The 10,324-nt window shown below is 46.7% G+C and overlaps 1 protein-coding gene across 2 annotated transcripts in view; it reads left to right on the top strand.

Moving 5' to 3' along the window:
- Window positions 1–10,324, top strand: part of PITPNC1 (phosphatidylinositol transfer protein, cytoplasmic 1) — a 270,267-nt gene that overhangs the window by 1,066 nt on the left and 258,877 nt on the right. The gene's annotated exons all lie outside the window — the stretch shown is intronic.

Consider the following 10,324-nt stretch of genomic DNA (forward strand, 5'->3'; position numbering starts at 1 on the left):
CAGCTGCCGGTCCCAGGCTCCGGGGCGCCGCTTCCCCACCACCGCCTCCCGCCAGCGGGTCCACTGCGGACGGCGGGGAAAACCCTGGTGGAACATTGCCTCCCAAACCGGGAGGCTGGAGGGGGAGGAGGAGGGGAGTTGCTGCTTCCACTTGTCACCCCAGCAAGGAGAGTAACGTTGGGTGGGGCGGTGGACTGCAGGTGGGTTCTTTGGGGGCATCCAGAATTCGGATCGCTGAGGATCAAAATGCGCCAAAGGGAGTTGGTCGTCCCCTTCCTCCAATTAAGAAAATGAAAAAAGCAAACCCAAGAGCTCCAAGCACACCCTGGTAGCGCAACCCTGGGGGGTGGGCATTCCGTTCCCTTCGTGGACCCGGGTTCCCTTCCCGCCCACCGCTAGAAGGTTGGGGTAAGGAAGCAGTCCTTCGCCCTCGGGATTTGGAGGGCCCGGGTCCCGCTTGGGGGCATCTCGGAATCCTTGGGGAGGGGGGAAGTCCATTTGGACTCAGACCCCTTGCCATCGCCGCCAGCCTGGGCACCGCTCCAGCCACGCCCGTGCTTCGAGGCTCGGGAACCTGGCCTCGACCTTTCTCTAACCGCCTGGCTCGGAAACTTTGTGCGTGTCTTGTTTCTTGGGCCGCGGGGAAAGCGGTCTGCGGGCGAGCGGGGAGCGGCGGGGACTGCGGCGCGGCCACAGAGGGGCGCTGTAGCACGCGGGTGCCGGCGGGCCCCCCGGCTCTCGGGTCCCCCAGCTGTAGGGCAAGGGGCGGGGGACTCTTCCTGGGCTCGTCCTCTACCGGCCGCTCAGGTTGCTTTCTCCGGATCCGCACCCCTCGTCCCCGCCAAGCGGCAAGCTCTATCATTCAGGAAACGATGACTCAGTGAGGATTATTCAGGCCCGGCTTCCCTTTATTCCCCCTCTGCCTCCCTACCTTTTTGGTGATTTCACAATTGCTTAGCGCCTGTCCAGGGACTGCGAGGGAGCTTGAAGCCGTTCAGGGCAGTTTGAAACTTACCTAGTGTGGTTTGGTGTGACAACACACGTGACACCGGCGACCCAAACCGTATTTATGTTTAAATACAGTGCCCTTAATCTCTCCGATATGTTCTTGAGCCACTGCTTTGGGGAAGGGGCAAGGTGCTTTGGGAGAGAAAAAGATTTTTAACTAAGAACGTGGTTGTGCTCCCAAGGGACTTGTCTGCATGTGTCATCTGGAGCAAGTGTTAAGACCCACAGTACAATCCAAGACAAGATCAAAGTAGCTCCGCGTTTGCAAAATGTATCCGAGGGAGGCTGACTGCCAAAAAGAGATCAGCCCCCCCATCCAGTGAACACTCGAGCAGCGCGGTTCTGTGACTTTGGAGGAGACAGCATTTGAGCAAGGTCCTTGAAGGATGGATGCCATGTGGGTAGGCAGACCGTGTAAATCCTGTGGAGAAGCAGCACCCGGCTCTGTGGACAGTGGGGCAGCAAATGAATGAAACTGGTTAACCAAAGCAATTTTAGGAATTGTTGAGATCTTCCCACCCCTGAGCCGCTAGGCTGGAGTAGTTCAGCTTGGAGGTGTGTCTGCTTCCACTCCATCTCCTCCTAATGACTTTATTTATTGAGAGGAGTTTGGGATCTCCGGGCAATGCTGGTATGGCATGAAATGCCCAGCGAGGCAGGTGATAGTCAAGAAAGTAACCAACTCTAGAATCATCTATACCACCTGCAACGTCTCTTTATTCTGGTTGGTTCCCTTTTCAGACTGTCTTGAATCCTCAGGCACCACCACTCTTTGTACACTTTTTTTTTTGTACTGAAATAACTACAGTTTTGGTGTGAAGTAATCTTATTTGAGTGGTATAGGTGGAGGCCCTTCTTTTCTTAATGGGCAAATGAAATGAGGCTAGGCCTGTAACATAATGTATAATTATAGCTTACTTAATGTATCATCCATTTGGACCAAAGCGTGATTCAGTATCTGAAAGGTCATATTCCAAAGTAGTTTTCTTCTTTGTTAGAGAAACAGGAGGGTGGTTTTGGTTGAGAGAGGTTTCCAAGTGGAAGGATTCAGATTAACCAAATCATGATGCGTGAGGACAGGAGGCCCAGCTTACCAGAGGTTAGACCCCTAAGGTCTGACCTGTAGTGAACCCCACAATCTCCACCATCCACTTTAGCACTATGTCTTCCTAACCTTAAAACTGAAAACTGGGGAAGCAACTGACGTGTCTTCAAAGAAGACAATTGTTGGGGTTTCCCTGGTGGTCCAGTGGTGAAGCATCCACCTGCCAGTGCAGGGGATACAGGTTCAATCCCTGGTCTGGGAAGATCCCACATGCTACAGCGCATCTAAGCCCACGTGCCACAACTACTGAGTCAGCACTCTAGAGCCCACAGGCCTCAACTACTGAAGCTGGCTTGCCTAGAGCCCGTGTTTTACAAGAGAAGCCATCACAATGAGAAGCCCACGCACCTCAGGAAAGAGTAGCCCCCACTCTCCACAATTAGAGAAAGCCCACCTGCAGCAATGAGGACCTAGTGCAGCCAAAAATAAATGAGTAAATATATTAAAAAAAAAAAGAAGAAAATTGCCACCAACTTAATAGACGTTTGGAAGCCTCACTTTTGCTACAACTCTTTTCTTTAAAAAAAAAAAAAATTTTGGCCTCATCTCACATGCCCTGGGACCTTTGTTCCCTGACCAGGAATTGAACCTGTGCCCTTTGCATCAGACGGGGGAATCTTAACCATTGGACTGCCAGGGAAGTCCCCTTGCTACAACTCTTGATTTGCTTTGGGCTGATTCAGCCTATGTTTTAGGACTTGTCTCTGTTCTAACCACCAGTTAATTAGTAGCAATGTCCATACTTTAAAAAATTAGGCAAATGCCCCTGTTTTGGAAAGTCATCAGAAGAACCAACACTATATGTCTGTTCTTTTTCCCTGGCCTTATCTCATTTAACTTCTGGTAGAAGGGAGCAGAAGGTGGACTGGTGTGTTGCCCGCATTTTACAGATGAGTGAACCAGGGTTCAGAAAGGCTAAGTAATATGTGCCGGGCCACACAGCTAGTTACTAGCCAAGCTAAAACCAGACCATGGTTTAAAAAAAAAAAAAAATTAGTTTGTTTCTCCTTACTCAGCTTTTTGTCTGTTACTCATATTTAATCCAGCAAAAAGAAAACAAAAATTTCTTGAAAATTAGCACTTTGAACTAAATGAAAAACCAAAGGCCTTTTAAACGAGTATAGAGAATACTGGTTTCTACTGTTTCACTCACCTTATTTTGACTCATAAAATGTTCCCTAGTTCCAGGAAAGAAGAATAGCTCTAAGAGATCAAGCAAATAAAGCTGAATTACAGTCTAGCTCAGAGTGTTGGTGTTTTGTTTTTTAGACATTCATATTCAGAGTAAAGAACTATAAGAAGTAGCATCCCATAGATTCATTTTAACTTAAAAAACCCACTTCATTGGAATATTCTCCTCATTTATGTTCAGTGTTGTTGTCTCTGAACTAAATATAAGCCTGTTGGAAAGTTCTAAACAGCAGAGGTCCCTAGGGGCCAATAGTTGCCTGTAAAGAGACAGTTGTCTTTGTGTTTATTTGAAACATTTGGTGATAGAGATTGTAGAATTTTAGACTTGGAAGGGCTGTTACAGATGGTCTAGAGTTGACCCATTTCATTTTGTGGAAAAGAAGACTGGCGCTTTAGAAGGTGCAGTCAGTTAGTTGCCCATCTCATAGCCAAGGTCAAGGTCCAGGCCAGAACTCAGAGCAAAGCTTTTTGTTACAAGCCAGGGATTCTCTCACTTCCCCCTCTGGGATTCTTTGTTGGAAGGAAATATCCCTAAACTGGATGCGTGAATCAGTCTGTAGTGGGAAAGGTGGGTTGGAGACTCAGACGTTGTCTCATTAGGGGAATTTTAGGAGTTCGTCAGCTGCCTGGAAAAGGGTCCAGTGGCTCTCTTTGAAGCTGCTTTTGTATCATAAGCCCACTGGTTTTCCTTAGATTGCACTTTTATTTGAATGTGTGACTTGATGGAGATTACGGTGGAGTTCAAGGCCTTCCCTCCCAAGCCACTCCTGGATGCTGCCACTGATCCCAGCATCTGACATGGATCCCCATCTTCAGGACGCCGTGGAACACAGTCTGATCACTCCTCCCTGACAGGTCCTTATCAGTAAGATAAGCATTTTCCAAGAGCTAAGCACATCCCAGTATGATCTAAAGCGGGAATCTTTTCAAGTTCATTGCTCATGTTGGTGTTAACACTTCCTGTTCTGACTGCATCAGCATTAATGTCTGGGATTTATTTGTGGTCTTCAGGGATTTGATGCACAATGAAAAACTCCCTCTCCGTGAATTTGAGCAAACTCTGGGAGATAGTGGAGGACAGGGAAGCCTGGAGTGTTGCAGTCCATGGGGTCGCAAAGAGTAGGACACGACTTGCTGCTAAGCTGCTGCTAAGTCACTTCAGTCGTGTCCGACTCTGTGCTACCCCATAGACGGCAGCCCACCAGGCTCTGCCGTCCCTGGGATTCCCCAGGCAAGAACATGGAGTGGGTTGCCATTTCCTTCTCCAATGCATGAAAGTGAAAAGTGAAAGTGAAGTCGCTCAGTCGTGTCCGACTCTTAGCGACCCCATGGACTGCAGCCCACTAGGCTCCTCCGTCCATGGGATTTTCCAGGCAAGAGTACTGGAGTGGGGTGCCATTGCCTTCTCCGGGACACGACTTAGCGAGACTGAACAACAACAACCCCTCCAAGAAAGAAGAAAGAGAGAGAGAGAGGGGGGAAAAAAGCACTTAGCTTTTTAACAGAATATCATTGTGTTCTTTGTCCTGGCAGGGAGCCAGTGCACTTTATCCAGGCTCCCCCAAGTCCCTGGAGAATCTTCTTGCGCACATTTCTGAGAACAGATTTGGGATCCGGGTGGTGCCGTCTCTGGAATGACATAAATGAAGATGCCAAAATGACCAGCAGTGCTCCTTTCGCTCCGTTTTAAAGGATTTTTGTGAAATGCATCTGCAAACCTATTGGGGCAGAAATTCTTTAAGAAAAGAGGTTTTAAGTGCGATATTTTCATCGACACTTTGTCTTCTGTACAAGGTGGTACCCTGAAGTGTAAAGGAGAAAGACCCCCTGGATTAATCTCATAGACCTTCTCCAAGGTTCCTCATAAACATAATTTTGGAAAAAAATATTTTTTAAGAATGAGCACTATTTTGACTTTTTTTTTTCCCCCCGTTAGCTTCATTGGGAGGGACCCAGGCCAGGGTTGATTTCTGGGCTATCTTGGTAGCTTCTCTTGCCTAATTCACAGTTCGGGAATCGTGTTGCTAGTGGCTTCCAGTGGGTGCATACCTAGTTGCTCAGTTGTGTCTGACTCTTTGCGACCCCACGGACTGTAACCCACCAGGCTCCTCCTCTGTCCATGGGATTCTACAGACAAGAATACTGGAGTGGCTAGCCATTTCCTTCTCCAGGGGATCTTCCCTACCCTGGGATCAAACCCATCTCCTGCATTAGCAGGCAGATTCTTTACTGTCTGAGCTACCATGGCGGCCCAGCTGTCTCCTGAAGCTCCCTTCTTGGTCGTGAGGGTCACCCAGGAAGTGGGGGGGAGGTGGTTAATGGATCAGTGCAAACCTTTTTCACCACTAATGGAACAGGCGACTGGAGCAGATGCTCTCTTCCTGGTTGGTCAGTGTAAGTGATTTTCTGGAGAAAGAACACTGCATTTTCCCTGTGATTTGAGTGTGAATGCCTCCTATGAAACAGATTCTGGGCCTTGAAAGAAAAAAAAATAGCATGCTATTGTTAACAAAACCCTATTAAAAGTGGGTAGTAATTAACTTTTACTGTTCATTACAAAGGCATGGGGCGAGTTCCGAAGGCTCTTAAAAATCAACTTCAGAACCCTGTGTCTGATTGCGTATAACTGATATTAAGAGAAAGGGAGGCATCTTCATTTCAGAAGCCTCTCATTTCAGGTGAATGGAGGATACTATTTTTTATAAGTATTTTTTTTTAAAATAGTCTATTTTCAACACTTCCTTGCTCCAGAGTGTCAATCAGGGAAGTGTTTGTGTACACGTGTGTATGTGTACACGTGTGTGTGTGTGTGTGTGTGTGTGTGTGTAGGGTGGAGGGCTCACAAAGATGGTTTTTTTTAAAAAATATAAAAGTGTGTGCACAGTGACAGGCAGTAAATGTGTTTTTCAGGGGCGGCAATTACTGGAAAAGTACGTCGAGCTTCATTGCTTTAGGTGCCTGAGTGAGGACACAGGTGCCCTGGCTAGCCTTTCTGGGCTCTGCCCTGCTTTCTGTTGCCTGGAGGTCTGTGTAGTCAAGTAACTCAGAACATTTTTTTGAAAACTACCTAACACTTCTGCCTCTGTTCAGAGAAAAAGACAGATACAGAAAACAGCTGATTCGTAGCAGGAAGTCAGAAGGTTTTACAAATCTTGAGCAAATTCAGCTCACTGGGAGATGAAAAAAAAAAGAATTTCAGATTGCAGATGGCCAACTGTCTGGCCTTTGTGTCTCGTGCTTGAAATCAGGAATTATGTTGTATTCCTAAGTGGAGATTTTTTGTAGGCTACAGGGCAGACGGAGTCCAAGTGTGCTGTAGCTGTTAAAACTGGAAGACAGTTTGTATCTGGAAAACGTAAAGTTTGAGAAAATTACCTTGGAAGTTTGATTTTTCATACTGTCCACCCTCCAACTTAGGCTTCCCAGGTGGTTCGGTGGTAAAGAATCCACCTGCTAATGTGGGAACCCCAGGAGATTTGAGTTTGATCCCTGGGTAGGGAAGATCCCCTGGAGGAGGAAATGGCAACCCAGTCCAGTATTCTTGCCTGGATAATCCCATGGACAGAGGAGCCTGGAGGGGTACAGTCCATGGGTTCACAAAGAGTCGGACACAACTAAACGACTGAGCACATACACACCCTCCAACTTAGAAAAGCTTGAAAAGAAAGCCGCTCAGTCGTGTCTGACTGTTTGCAACCCCATGGACTGTAGCCTGCCAGGCTCCTCCGTCCATGGAATTCTCCAGGCCAGAATACTGGAGTGGGTAGCTGTTCCCTTCTCCAGGGGATCTTCCCAACCCAGGGACTGAACCCAGGTCTCTTGCATTGCAGGCGGATTCTTTACCATCTGAGCCACCAGGGAAGCCTGACAAAAACTTATTAACAATTTATACAAACAGGAGCTCAGGGGCGCACATGTCCAGGGGACGCACTTTCCATGGAATCTAATGGGTATAGTGTAATGTGATGACCCTGCAACTGACCAACTCCCTTTGTTAGTCCTCTCAAAGTCCTCAGACCCTGTTGCTGTCGTGCTTGAGAGGTTCTGGTGGTCTTGCAGGTTTACAAGTGGGCATGTTACCTCCTTAGAGATGTCTTTCCTGTCCACTCCATATAAAATAGTTTTCCCCTCTCATTCGCTATCTTCACACATATTTCCTTTGTAGTGTTTATCTTTTTGCTTTTACATTTATCTTAATCTGTACTTATTTCTTTACTTCTTTGTCATCCATCTCCTTCACTGTCTTTTCAACATGTGAGACACGGAAGAAAATACTGACAAGATCTTTTAACTTATTTTTCTTTAAAATTTTAAAAATATTTAATTATTTTATTTATTTGGCTGCGCTGGCTCTTAGTTGCAACACTCAGGATCTTTGATCTTTGTTGTGGCATGCGGAATCTTTAGTTGCAGCATGTGGGATCTAGTTCCCTGACCAGGGATTGAACTCAGGCCCCCTGCTTTGGGAGTGCAGAGTCTTAGCCACTGGACCACCAGGGAAATCCCTTATTTTTCTTTCATGTAAAGTCTTTGAAATCTGGTGTGTGTTTTCCATTAGCAGCACATTTCAGTCCGCAGTAGCCACTTTACAGTGCTCAAAGGCCATATATGGCGGGTGGCTGGCATATTGGATAGGTCAACGCTGGTGCTTAAACCTTGGGTCTGGCACACAGCAAATGCTTGCTGCATGCATAGATGAAAGAAGCTGAGAAAAATAGGAACCTTTTAGGAAATCTGACCCTCGATGTTTACCTTCACACTTTTTTTTTTCCACGTCAGCTTTGTACCTCTTGAAATGTTGCAAACTAGAGATTCCTTTTTATTAAAAAGCCTCCTCATTTTAAAATTCCACAGCAATGCCTCTTAGAAATTTGAGGCTGGTCATTCCTGGGAGTTAATGTAATCTGTCTGCCTTCCTCCTAATTCTTGGAGGAGTGTATACTCAGTATCTATTGCTGTGCGACAAATTTTCACAAACTCTGTGGCTTCGAACAATACCCACTTATTATCTCCCAGTCTTTGTGGGTCAGAAGACCGTGTGAGGGTCTCCCAGGGTTGATATCAAGCTGCATTTTCTCCTGGAACCTGGAGTTTCCAAGGTCACATGGTAGTTGGCAGAATTCAGTTCCTTGTGACTGCAGGACTAAGTCCTCGCTTTCTTGCTGCCCGTCAGCTAGGAGCCAGCTCTTAAAGGCCACCTGCTATTTCCTGACATGGGACCCCCTCCACATTGTGGCCGTCTGCCCCTTCAAGGCCAACAGGAGAGTATTTACTGCAACTTTGAATCTCTGACTTCTTGTCTCTGACATCTACTCTTTTTCAGAAAGACTGGCCTGATAAGGTCAGACCCACCCCCATTCAAGGGGGAAGGAATTGTGCATATACAGGGTGTATACGCCAAGGAGTAGGAACCTTAGGGACCATTCTGCCTACCACAGGGAAATGAGCTGAATTGAAAGTTTCTGTTGGCAGATTCACAGACTTAGAGAATGAATTTATGCTTGCTAGAGTCGGGGGGAAGGATTGGCATAAGGGATAGTTAGGGAGTTTGGGATGGACAGGTACACACTGGTATTTTTTGAATGGATAACCAACAAGGACCTACTGTACACATAGGGAACTCTACTCAATGTTATTTGGCAGCCTGGATGGGACAGGAGTTTGGAAGAGAATGGATACATGCATATGTATGGCTGAATTCCTTTGCTGTCCACCTGAAACAGCATTGTTAATCAGCCATGCATGCGTGTTATGTCTCTTCAGTCGTGTCCGACTCTACGACCTATGGACTGTAGCACACTAGGCTCCTCTGTCCATGGGATTCTCGGGGCAGGATTACTGGAATGGATTGCCACGCCCTTCTCCACGGGATCTTCCTGATCCAGGGATCAAACCTGCGTCTCCTGCGGCTCCTCTTTGCAGGCGGATTCTATACTGGTGAGCCACCAGGGAAGCCCTTCATCAGTCATACTCCAATACTCCAATATGCAATAAAAAGTTTAAAAAATAGTTTCTGTTGGAGGAAAGTAGCTATTTTTCACACCTGGGAAACTTAGAAATCTGGAAGGTTCAGGTTGGCACTGGGGCAGCATAGAAGTGTTGCTATCACAAACACTTACTGAACTCCTACTCTGCCAGGTGCTTGGCCAGATGTCAGACCAGGTGCCCAGGATAGAGGAGCAAGCAAAGCAGACACGATCCCTACCCTCTTAGAGCTTATAGTCCAGAGAACATTGGAGAGGTTTCCTTGCCATCTTAAAATAGATATTGGCAATGGTTGCACAACTCTGTGTGACTATTAAATACGTTAAAAACCATTGAGTTGATACATAAAATACATCTCAATACAGCCATTTTTTTAAAGAGATATCTATGGATTTTTCCAGCAGAATAGACGTCTATGTTCAGAGAGAGAGAGACATTGATAGTACGGAAATTGAATTATGAATGTGTACAGTGAAAAGTTATGGTCCCTGTCTGCAAGATGACTCTGGTTATCCTAAATTTAGATACCTTTCCAAAGGAGACTGTTCTCTTCTGCAGCAGGGTCGGGGGAAAAGCTGCCTGCCAGGTGTGGACTAGAATGACCACAATTTAGGTCAGAATTTTATTCTTATGGGAAAAAATAGTAATCACGACTTGAGTAGCCGCAGGTCTTTAGGGTACCGAGGGCTAATCATCGACATACTTCATGATCTTCAGGAACAGCCACTCTGCCCCGAAGAGGGGACAGAGGCTGGCATCGGCCATCATGAACCGAAGGAATAGTCAGTACCAGGTGGCCTCTTGGGCTGTGGCTCCAAGTGCGTTCCTCTACTTTCTCTGCATGTTGGGCGGAAAGTGACGTGTTGGCAGAATGAATCCTGGACCACGCATTCTGGAGGAGATGGTTCTAGATGGGAGTTGAGTCCTCTGCTTTATTCATCTCTGGCAGATATCCTTAAGACTTTCCATCCTGGGCTTCATTATAAAACAGGCTAAATGGTTGTTTAAACTGTGTGTCAGTAGTCTCTGTCGTGC

This window comes from Bison bison, unplaced genomic scaffold (assembly GCF_000754665.1).
Source record: "Bison bison bison isolate TAMUID 2011002044 unplaced genomic scaffold, Bison_UMD1.0 scf7180017864371, whole genome shotgun sequence".
NCBI classification, from domain to species: domain Eukaryota; kingdom Metazoa; phylum Chordata; class Mammalia; order Artiodactyla; family Bovidae; genus Bison; species Bison bison.